Source organism: Athalia rosae, chromosome 5 (genome assembly GCF_917208135.1).
Source record: "Athalia rosae chromosome 5, iyAthRosa1.1, whole genome shotgun sequence".
In the NCBI taxonomy this organism is placed as follows: Eukaryota; Metazoa; Arthropoda; class Insecta; order Hymenoptera; family Athaliidae; genus Athalia; species Athalia rosae.
The window spans coordinates 11,394,899-11,407,990 of record NC_064030.1 but is presented as its reverse complement, the minus strand read 5'-3'; positions in this window follow the sequence as shown (position 1 = coordinate 11,407,990).

Below are 13,092 nucleotides of genomic sequence, written 5' to 3'. Positions count from 1 at the left end.
TATCTCTTATTTCAATTTAGCCTTGGTGATTCGTTTCGGTGTGCTGCAGTTTTCTATATTATTAACGAAAAACGGGAGGAAATTCCGGGAGATTTGGGTGCCGTAGTAACGGGGCTGAAAACGCCACGTTACAGCTTAAATGAGAGAAGGTAATGTTAAACTTCATGAATCAGTATACTTGGTATGACGAAGGGCATAGATTGTAGTTGGCTCAGAAATGATTGCTAGACAGGTGACCTGGACATGATTGGGCTGCAGTTCGTACAGCCATAAATCTTGAATTGAAATCATTTTCATCTCCGCGATCTCTGCTGATTACAATTACCGATTATTCAACGAGTTCCCTCCTTGTCAATCGTAATTGTGCCGGTATTATTAATTTGATGCGTTAAAGATTTTGTTGTACTTATGGACAATGTTTGATTTTCACATTTGGTGCTGCAAAAATAAGATGAACGTCACACATATGATCCTCCTCGTCAAAAATGTCGACATTGCCGGATGATGCTCGTTTTATTTATATCCGCCTACTGAACTTACCCCCGAATTATATTCGGTTATTGACTGAAGGTCTTTGTTTTGTAAACAACGATAGTCAGTCTTAAGCCTGACTTTTGACTATGGACGGTGTTCGGGGAGGATATAAACCATTATTTGCGCTTGTATTTTGTTTCGATGCGTTTATTTGATCAGCCTGACATTTATTCGAACGACGATTTCGATTTCTGATTGCCAATTGTTATAACATCGAAGTTGGCCTGTCAACGGTACGTTATTTTGCCCCGTCGCTATATGGAAACCCGCTTCGATTTTCCTTTGACATTTGGATACCGCTCCAACCGTCCTTGACCTTCAGATGACTACAATACAGCAATTTCAATGCAACGCCAGAACTGAAAATAACATTGATGGTGTGTTTTGTTTCGAATACCCATTTATTACCATTCGATGCGATCACTGCTACGTCAAATAGATCAATCATTCTGATGCTTGTCATGTGCAGCAATTACTGTGGGACGCAGTACTCCGCTCACATGACACGCTTATACCGTGCGTTTCACCTGAAAGTGGCCGCGATCAGAGCATGCGTCGAAATATTCGAATTTCTCAGTCTCCGAGCGAGCCCGAGCCTTGTTATTGCTGGAGCTGCGTAGCCACCGGCGTAGGCATAATGTTGTGAGATGTCACCTATAAGGGCTGATCTACTGCCGAATCAGCTCTCGCGGGTGACATCCCACAACAAGACGTCTACGCCGGTGACTACGTTATCTCCAGCAAGGCTCGTCCGTGAGCCTTTGCATGGGGTAATCTCATGTACGCGAGACCGCTCTGCGTGTGCGTAAAATCGGGCAATTTTTGAACAACCATATCCCGGATTCTAGACACAAGGAGGGAATTTAATGCAACCTCAATGCGTTGACTTTTAGTATTTCGCGAATTCAATTGAATTTAGGGGGAAAAGAGTATTGCTCCTGCTGGGCAGTTCTTCGGACATTGTGTTTTGAGGTGGTTATAACTCCGGACAGGCAGAGAAACCTAAGCGTCTCCGCGATGCCGGCATGCGAACCAAAAAATAGGGGAAAAATCAGAGATTTGGACAGGCAGCGAGACCGAAGTCACTCCGCGATGCCAGCAACTCAGATTTTGCAGGATTTTACGGGTAAAGATCTGGACAGGCAGAGAAACCGAAGCCCCTCCGCGATGCCAGCAACTTCGTCTGGGTGATCAGGTACAAGGGATATGGAAGTCTGTTTGAGTGGGGAATTCGGCGGATTATAAATCCCCTTCATCCTTTTGTTTTTACGAGAGCCCCTCTTCGTTCATCTCCCTCTAGGAGTCACATATTCAACTTAGCTTGTTTAAACTATTTGCTCGGGGCCTTCTGAGGTACTCCCGGCGATCGCGAAATTAAAACAAGTGCAAGCGCGCTTCACGTATACTGGCCTACACACTTCCGTGGATCAGTATTCGTGTCGCTTACTTCTACGTCAACGAATTCAGAAGGTCTGAATTCGTTGTTCTACCATTGAGTAACTATACTTCGTACTAAAGAGAGCCAGCCTTACGGAACTCCGCGTGGAGAGTTTAGTGTACCGTACTAAGGCGCCGTCTGCAGGAGTCCGGCAGAACACGTCTGCCGTAGCGGCACCGCTAACTATACTGACGCGCGCGCGCTAGGTAACTATACAAGTTATCACTTGTTCTGCTTGCTCCCGAATAGGCAGTGATGTTACGTACCAAACCAAGTAATTCTACTTCGCCGTTTTTTTCGACGAGTTTCAAAAAGTAGTTATTATAAAAAAATAAGTAGGAAATATAAGAATTGAAAGAAATTAAACGAAACTTGAGGGGGCATTCTGCTTTATTGAGGTGAAATTACGGCTTCATTTGACATTTTTTATTGACGAAACTATTCGGTGGACTGGATTCGAGCTTTGCACATGTATTTGTTATATATTCAGGCAATTGCACCATTTTTTCAATAAGTTTCCTGCAGAAACACGCTTGCCATCCGTCCTCGACCATGACGCCGCGCGAGTGCGTCCGGCAATGGTTGGCATGTTTTTTACCCTCCAGTTGGTCTGATACAATAGAACGAACGGTGTTTCACTCCATATACATTAGGGTGGGTCGAAAAAAAAATTTCTTAGGTCGGGGGTAGGATTTGTAGCTTATAAAAAAACAATGCTCGTTATGCAGTAAACATTTGATGCCGATCGGTCAATACTTTTTTAGATATCATGCCAACCAATTGCCAAAAAGCTATGTCGAGAAAAACTCGTTTGAAATTTCAAGTACAGTTTATGATAACACATATTAAGTTTTATATATTGTATATTATTTCCCTGCTAATACTAAAGCAATTTAAAAAATTTCGACATGAAATTTACCACACATTTACTTCAGACCTTTAAGTACAAGATTCCGTAAAAAAAAAGTTTTTTTTTAATCCGAAAAAGGGATTTCGCCCAATCAATCAATCTGTTAGCTACTCGACTACGAGTATTTCCAGGAAACGCCACGTGGAGGCCGATTGATTTGCAACCTGTAATTTCTGTCTACCTGGAATATTTGTATATCATATGGCAATTGGCGACCAATTATTGAGTACTTTCACCGCTCGTACGTTTCCGGTTACAACTCGCTGAATTATACATGTATATGTTGAATCTACGCTGAAGTATTTCTAGAATTTTTGTTTTTTTTGCGAAAAGAAATTACAGGCTTCACTAGTGAAAATTTGTCCAATAGCCCGAGTAAAAGGCATTCGTATGCTTTCACCACGGATTTGTCTCCCATATGGCAGCTTGCCTCATAGGAATTGGATCATTCAGTTCTCATATCGAAATGTGGTTGGATAATATCCACGATATTTTGGGAACGAAAGTAAAAGTGATCCAAAAAGGGGTACACGGTATTCTAAGTCTCCAGAACTCAAATCGGGGATGTTTTGTCCGAACTGGGAATGATATAGAGAACGTGAAGCGAAAAACAAATTGTCGTTTTTTTGGCGCGGTCTAATGAATATGATGCAAATAAAAAGTGTCAAAACCCTCCGCGAATGTTTGAATGATATTTGAATTGAAATTGTACCCGTAAACTTATGTTTGTATGAGAAATGTCAATTTTATTTGATTTAAATCTAATTTTAAATGAAATCCAATAAAAGCGAGTGCATTTCGCTAATGAAACCAAAAATTTATAACATACATTAACATGAAAATAAAACTAGTGTCCATTCCCGATTTGTGAACCCTGAGTTAAACAATGCGTAAAATATCTACGCATTTGTACCACACATGCTACTCGTCACCGCTCAATTAAGGGGCCGCGAATCAATAGAAACATCGGCCCCTCTGCTTAGCAGAGCGTTAAATATGTGCAGAATATTCCGTCCGAGATGCATTCCAGCCGAGAGGAAGAAGCTAAGCGCTTTTAAGAATCGCCAGCTTCCGCTGTGTCTCAGAGGCCTGCCCCCGAGGTTTCGGGACTCTTTCGGCGTTTCCCTGCCACTTGGTAACGAACTTTAATCGTCATCACGTCGTATGCCATGGCTTTTCGATGTTCTTTGCAAACTTGATCATCGAACCAGCTGGGAAAACGGCTGTGCACTACCGAGACAATGAGACTGAAAGCCTTGTCCAGGATTCCGTACTCTCCTTTGATAACCGGAAATATGTTATCGAATGCAGCAGTTAGCAGCCAAAAGACGAAAGAGAATTCTTTCGATGGAGTGCAGAGATGTCCGAGCTCTAAGCCGTCGGCTGTCTCGTAAGCCCGAAAATATATGAGTACTTGCTCACTACGTTCCAGCTGCTGCGTTGTGTCGAGCAGAGTCTCGTGACAACGCGCACATTCAGTACGCTGGATACACCGCCTAGCAATATAGCCAGCGAAGTACTCAATGGCACAAATCTCGAGAGTTGCCTCGGGATTTTCGTCAACGTCGATGACAACATGGTTGACATTTGCCCGCACCTGCGACTCGTCTTCAATGTCGACGGAGAAACGGTCAAGCGTATTCTCTAGTTCGTGAGCACGAGCTTCACTGCTGTGTGCTCGTAGTTCTGAGATTGTTCTCTGAACCAGTATCTCGTCCTCGTCGTCAACACAATTTGCAGTTTGTGCTGGTCTCAGCAAATTCAGAGTCATATTTTTCTGTAGGATTTGCCGGAAAGCTTTCGCCGTGGGATTGGGATTAAAAGTCCCTCCGTACGTACGGATCATGGAGAACAAATTCTCAACGGGGTCTTGATTGACACGAGCTACTAGGAAGAATCTGACACCCTCTGCTTTCAAATCTTGCCACAGTTGCAAGATACCTCTGATGGTCGATTGCAAGCCTCGGAAGCATGGAGGAATCTTCAAACCATCCTTAGTGATAGTTCGCCACTTGGAAGATACCTCTAGTGCCCGTTCTAAGTGTTCTTGAACGTTAGGACAAAAGTCAGACATCGCACACTTGTTTCGATTCGGATCTATTGGACTGTGACTATTCAAATTGTCAAAAAGATCGTTCAACAGCTCAAAAAACCTAGCCGTGTTCATGCTGGTCTTGCTAATTATTTGACCTGTTACCGAAGCAGTTTCCAGAGCCGCGGCTACCCTGCGGTTAAATACCTGAAGCGCCAGACGACACTTCATCTTGTCAAAGTCGTGAGGGTAGACGTGCTTTCTAGTTAGTTTACAAGCTGCCCTTGTAGTTTTGTTTTCTTCGATAGCCCATAAGGATTTGAGATCCATCCATGATACTTCCGTATTCTCACCGAGTTGGAAGTTGTGGAGTATGAGCTGATTCCTTATACTTTTGAATAAGTGAGGAATATCGAAGAACGTGTAAATTTTCGCGCCGTTAAACATGAAGTATGGTTCACCGTCGCGCGTCCTCGCATGCGTGGCACTTTGATTGCTAGTACCTTGATCACATACTATAGCCCGGACTCGTAGACCCGTTTCGTTGATTTTATGCAAAATCATGTCCAACAGTGAGCCCAAGTTAGCAGAATCTACACCTGTACCGCTTAGGACATATGCTAGCGGCTGTTTCCAGTTGCATAACAATCCTCGCACCATGAAAACTAGCGCAGTAGTCGCCACCGCGGATGAACAGCCCAAACTGCCAAGGTCCTCGTATCCTTCAATTTTTTGAAGCGATTCATGAAAATCGAGACCTTTTTTGATTTTCATCTCGTCGAAAATCAGTACGCAGTTCCTCTCTTTGGGCTCCATAACGGAGGCTTTAATTTTCAAGGATTGAAAAACTGTCGAGCAAATACCTGGCCATAAGCGGATCAAACTAAACCATTCCTTAATGATGCTTATCGATGGTAACACAAAACCCAGTTCGTTTCTCATTTTCCAATAGAGACTGGGAGATGCATAATGCATCTTCATCGAAAGTTGCCGCTCCTCTTCCGTAAAAGAGTTTCCTGGCTTATGGAAGAGCTGCATCATCACAAAGGTCAAAAGAAAACCATGAATGCGACGACGTAATGCTTCAACCAAACTCTCGTCAGAGAATGATCCTTGACGAATGCATTTTCGCAAACGTCTTATCTTCTCATCTTGCGCATTTGCTCTTTTGCGTAGACGAAGGTTTTGTTTTGTGAGCTTTACAATCAAGCTGCGCTGTGTTTTCAGCCCTGTACGCAAGACGTGCCGTGTTCTGCGCCATTCTTGCTGCATCTCGAAAGACGGAACTTCGCTCGGTTCCCTTTCATAATCTGGTTCGAAAGGGCGAGGCACAGCATCACGCTTCAACCACCCTGATCGAGGAAAAACGTCGTTTTCTGAGAAATGCATACCACATAAAGCGAGCTTCTGCAATTCTCGATCAGATTCGGTAGCTAAGTCGTCTCGTCCACTATTGACGAGCCACGTGCTTAGTCGGTCTCTATCCCTAATCGGAAGAGCATGAAATCGGAGACCAGGGACATTTTCTCTACTTCGTGCGCCACAGCGATAATAAATGCATGTGGTACTGTGTGACAATTTTTTTTTGGCAGCCGGAGCGTCCATGTTCACAAATAATGTGTGTAATGTATTATGAATTTCTTTTCGCACAGGTGAGGCAAGAAATCACTCAAATTACTTTACAATTCTTTCCGCCCAGTTGGGGCGATGAATTGGGGTTGTACAATTCTTTCCGCCCAGTTGGGGCGATGAATTGGGGTTGTACAATTCTTTCCGCCCAGTTCGGGCGATGAATTGGGGTTGTACAATTCTTTCCGCCCAGTTGGGGCGATGAATTGGGGTTGTACAATTCTTTCCGCCCAGTTGGGGCGATGAATTGGGGTTGTACAATTCTTTCAGCCCAGTTGGGGCGATGAATTGAAATGTTATGATCTTTTTTGCTCAGTTGGGGCGATAAATTGAGGTTGTACAATTCTTTCCGCCCAGTTGGGGCGATGAATTGGGGTTGTACAATTCTTTCCGCCCAATTTGAGCGAAGAATCAGAAAAGATACAAATACTTATAGAAATTCGACTCAAAGAAGTCGCTAATTTTTAGGAGACACGATTCAACTCACCGAAAATTGCGGGCCCTTGAGACGAACCTAAATTGTATTATATTTGTGGAAGGGTCGTGTATTGTTTATGAAATATCTACCAAAGTCGTTGGATCACGATATTTTACACTTTTGGACTTCTATACAAAGGTATGATTGTCGCGTGTAAAGCCCTGACACGATGTTGATTTTTCAAGAATAACAAACATGAATAATCAAATTCGTCTGATATAAGCAATGAAGTGGGTGGCGATGAATCGATTGTCGAATCGATTATCGAATTTTTATCCGCTATTGATATTTTCACAGACGCCGCATTTGTTTTCGCAATTTTTTTGAATGCATCGCACGTAGAAATTGATCCGGTGAGCCAACAAGATAATCTTTACGGTAAAGATTAAAATCCTCATTGAAAAAAAAAAAAATATGTTAACGTTATTATATTGTAAAACTTGGTGATTTTGCGACTTCCCCAACTTCCATTTGTTACAAAAAGTATGAGATTCTGAAATGTATATTCGATAGAAACATAATTTTTAAATCAACTAATATGAGACAATTGGATGGATCCAACGCTGTTCAGGGGGTGCGTACGCTGACGAGTATTAAAAAATGGATATTTGTGTGCGAATTCAGGATTCTGTTAAATTTTGATAAATACAGGGAGTGTTTGGAGGGTGTGCCCCTCATTATCCATGTTTTGAATCATCTTTTACTAGCAAAGTAAAGTGGTTATTCCTTTGACAAAGTTTATCGAGTCGACTTATTGTTAGTTGTGAAGAATGAAATCCATCGATGAAACTATTGAAAGTTTTTTTTGTCATGATTATTAGGTTGTCATGATTATTTAAAGAGCGGATCTAACGTGAAATGATAGACTATTTAAAGATTGTGCGTATGTATGGATGTGGTATAAGACATTTGTATATAATGGTAGATAATTTGTAGACCAAAGTACTTTGTAGACTAGCTTTGGATTAGGCTTGGTTCTGCTCTTCAAAATAATAGTTGGATTTCTCGCAGTATATCTTAATTGGCCAGAAAAATAAAAAATGTCGTTCTTTGTTCAAAAATAATTTTTAATGGGTATTTTTATCATGACAGTAATAATAATATTAATAAAACGCGCCTTTAATGCGCTGGCGGCCCCTGGGCACCGAAGATACAATTTGTGTAGGTGATGGGCTGAGGCCCATCACCTGCACTCGCGACATTCTTCAGTGGCCAATTTTTCTTCTTATGGCAACTCTTCTTTTCATGCCCTCTGTTCTTCTTCCACTTTTTCGTCTCCTCTTTTTCATTTTTCTTCCGATCATTGCCGCTTTTTTCCCCTCCTTTACCAGCAGCTTTACGTGCTGACCATTTGTACCTTCAACAATATCGATCATTAGAGCAAATCCACTCCAATTCACACAATTGCATTACGCCAAAACGCTTGACAAACGGCTGTGACTACATTTTTTAATTATGAGAATGGTACTTAAGTGAGGTATTCGAGATACTTTTACATGAATGAAGTTTTCAACGAACAGCAAATTGTATGCGGCATGATAATTCCGTCGTATCCGATAATGCCACATGCCAATGTTACTTGGAACACTTACTTATTTCTCCTCGCATCCTTATCTTTTCCGGCCCGATGCTTTCTTTTGATACTCCCGCCTCCACCAGCCGCTTGAGCCTTTTCAACTGCCTGTTAATTCGTTAATTGATCTGTTAAGTTTTGCATTCTTGTATTTTTGTTAACAGCTATGCTGTTATTGTATTAATCTACCGATTCATCTCATGCTTCTCATTGCTATGGGCAGTAAGGGTAGTCCCTAAATGGATCCGAAATTTCGAAAAAGTTCAATCAGCCCCGAATGGCGAAAACAAAAACTCCAATTTTTCCAGATTTTTATTCCATATTGTCGTCTCCCTACATTAAATTCGATGTGAAAAATCAAGTTCATGATGTAAAGAATTAGAATTGTCGCAGGAGTGTCTTTTTTGTGGTTTATAGAAAATTGCACGATATTCGCTGATCATTTATAACGCGATCATTTACCGATCTTCATTTTCTGTTGGAAGATTGTTCTGCCATAGATATATTGAACTAGATCGGACAAGTTGCGAAAAGTGAGAGTCATAGGGTATTAAGTCGCAAAATAAGAGTGCCAGCCCAGAGCGCCCTCTGCGTTTCATGGTAAAACAGACCCTTCATCGACCTCTGAGAGATTATCGGTCAACCGCACGAACGATCTGTAGATCCAATCTTCAAATTCATCCTTATAGACGGTGACGCGCGACAAATATAACACGCTCGTCCGGACTATCGGTATTACGGTGCAGCAGATGAGCTTCTCTCATCACTAGGATGATTTCAGTGCAAATGGATATTATGATAATTTGTTCACATTTGAATACAAAAATCTGAAATACAATATTTTCTGTAAGGAGAATTATTCTTGTTCGGTTGAAAAAAATTTCAGTATAGTTCGCAATATTACGGCTTTGGAAAAAAGTAGTATTTCATGTTCGCTAACACAAACTATCGGTCAAAAAAAAAACTGAATATAACTGTTATTTTTGTTGGGGCTTGCGAGTAGGAGTTTGTTCGTTGTTCAGCTTTTTGTGAACTTGTTAATATGTCACGATGGAAAGATTTTCGAGTACAGAAAAAATTTAGAAAAACAAAACCAAAATCAAAATCCAAAGATGCCGAGGAAAGGAGAATTAATTGAAAATCAATTGGGAAATAATGATTTCTAAGTGAGAAGAAAACTTGTAACAAGTTTTTCAAAGAAATTAGATTGTTCAATTAATTTTCACTGGAACTTAATTCTATCATTAACGTGTTGTCATTTTCTTCGATTCATTTTCTTTAGTTAGTTTATTTTCTACCGACCGACTTAGGGTCGTTTGCATTTGTATCCAAACGAACCTAAGTCGAAATTTCTTATGTCCAAACGAACCCTGGGCAAACTTTCTCCGTAGAAACGGATTCTGTCTAAACGATTTCTGTCCAAACTAACCTCACTCGCACCAGCAACCAGGCTTTAGCTCGCCGCGCATCAAAGCGACGACACTCGCTTCCCAGCAAATTATCACTTTTGCACCTCGCTCTTTTTTCGTCCTTCTAGTCCTATAGTCTAGTCAACAAGTGCCTTTTGGTCAAATTTGAGTTAGCCTTCGCCGAATTCAATGTAAAGGTGATTTTTGGATCCAGAATGAGATCGAGAAACTTCAGAAATCGCATGACAACGCGGTTGAAAAAATTACAAAAGTAATAAACAATTTAATGGAAAAAAAAGTAGGGTTCGGTTTTTTGCGGATATCTCGAAAACTATTGCGGCTATCTGAAATTTGATCTAAAAAAGATTCAAAAAGAGCAGAAAACACACAATAAAAAAGTCCAACCTCCCTGAACTGCACCACGAATATTTATGATTTTAATTGAGCTATGAAAAAATGACCGATGACGCCTGATTCGGCTCCCACGCGCGATGCTCGTTTGGGAGACATGAGCAAAAAAAAAAATTATTCAACAGTTTATATATGAATATTGAGGGATAAAAAAATTTAGGTACTTGCTGGACACTTTAATAAACAATAATCAGTTGGAAAAAAATTAGAACCAGAATTACTCATTAACTGTTGATACGGCAAGTAATAATACGATAGTAGTAATTTTGGTAACAAAGGTAAGAAACTCGAAGAGAACGAAAAAATTCAAGATCCATAAATTTTTTTAATTAAAAAAAAACTGGAATTTTTTTTGTTCAGAAACCCACACACAGTTGTTATTGTATCATATTTAGTAATAAAAAAAAATCTCGCTCGAAAATTCATTTGTTTATAACAAATTGTTTATGCGAAAAACATTTTGAAAATAACTGAGAAATTTTTTTCCTTTAGAATGTCAAATAACAATTGAAATTATGATTTAAACAAGAAAATGTTTTCTTAAAAAAAAATGTCACTCCTTTTTTTATATTTTTAATTTTTCTCCATAGCTTCAAGAAGTGGAAGGAATTTGAAACTTTCGGTTTGTTAATTATCCGAGTTTTTTTGTTATTTGCCTATTGAGAAAGAGTTTTCAATTTACAAAAGCATATTACATTGAAAAATGATGAATAAATTTTTTTTCCAACTGATTATTGTTTACTAGAGTGTCCAGTACGTACTCGAATTTTTTCATTCCTTAATATTCATATATAAAATGTTGGATACATTTTTTTCGCATATGCCTCTGAAACAATCATCGCGCGCGGGAGCCGAATCAGGCGTCATCGGTCATTTTTTCATAGCTCAATTAAAGTTATGAATATTCGCGGTACAGTTCAGGAAGGTTGGACTTTTTTTTAGTATGTTTTCTGCTCTTCATGAACCTTCTTTCAAATTCGGGATATCTGCAATAGTTTCCGAGATATCCGCAAAAAACCAAACGTGGTATATTGGAACAAAATTTATTCGAAGAACAAGCTATTTGCTTTTAATCGTGTCAATAACTATATTTTGTTAAATTTCATTATTATAAATCTCATTGATTATCGATCCGTTTTTTTTTATTTCTTTTTTTACGAAAAGAAGTTCATATTGTATTGTCATCCAGTTATGAGGAGTGTTTGAAGTTTCAAATATCTAGCTCATTGGGAAGTTGGTTTAAAATCGATTGCAAAATTTTTACTGAACAGACAAACAGATAGACAAGAAAGCGGGTTAATAAAAACTTGATAAAGAGGAACGCTTCGTTACAGAGTCGTATCACCAATTGAAACAAAATAGATTCCACAAAAGCTCTATACAGAATGAAATTATTTCTTACCAGGTAGAATCTGATGTGAAATGTAAAAATAATTTTTCTGAGATAATTTTTTGAACAAATTTATGAGAGTAAAAAAAAAAGTTCTTTAAACAAATTTAAAGAAAAAAAAAAAAAGCACTTCACCGTTTTTGTGGATGCGATACGATAATTTGAAATATCATTCTCTTTTTAATTCCAACACGTTATTTTCGTGGTCAATGGTGATCCGGCAACGCTGCGCATAAAGTTATCTCGAGTATATTGTAGAATCAAAAGTAGGAATTATATATATGTATAAATATATATTATATATACTCGGTGCAACATTGCCAAATCACAGGTTTTGTTTCAGTGTTCTAAGATTGATACACTATGATCAGATATTAGATCTTACAATCATCCTCGGTGTACAATGCATCGTAAGCTGTATACATAGGCAATACAGAATACATATGGGTACGTATGTGGCAAAAAAAAATTTCTCTGAACCTTGTGAGAATATTCATCTGAGATTTGTGTAAAAATTTTAGATTTTTGAAAATTATTGATTCTAATTTCAGCAGTTCAAAGATAGGCAAGGATGTCATATTTCGGAACAATGAAAAAAAATCTCGATACACCTTTTTTTTTTACCAAATTTTCCGTACTGTTTGAAAAAATTGATTTTGACTTTCCATGGCCTTTAAAATGACCCTCTCGGTCATTTCAAGTGCCAAAATTCCTCGTTCAGAAATTTATAGAATTCTAAACTTTCTAATATCTTCTCTTTGACTTCTGCGATTTTTCTTCAGAAGTTTTAGTTTTTGCGTGTAAAATTAATTTTGTATATTATAATTGCAAAATGATGATTATGAAAAAAATGTTTTGTTCGAATTCTGCTTAGCTTTTCTTGTAGATTACGAATCTGCAATACAAAATATGGATATCCGCTCGGAAAACCAAGTGACCCTCAAAACCCCCATACAATCCAGCTAAATTTCAATATCCATGGTATTATTGAATTTTCCTTCTATGATTCTGCAATTTTTGTTTCAAAAATTTTCCAAAATAATCCTCAGTTTTTGAGAAAACACCTTGTAACACTTCGAAAAATATATCCTGTTTATATGGAGGGTACAATCCACTATGCCGTGCATTCGTGCATTTTTGGATTTTGTGTTCTGCTTGTTGAGACATTACTGCAATAATTTATCACGGGTAAAACAGCCATGTATAACTATATCTAATATATCACGTTAAAAATTTATGGATACCGTGTATAACATGGCTCATGTCGCTTGGTCACATATCTGTCGGT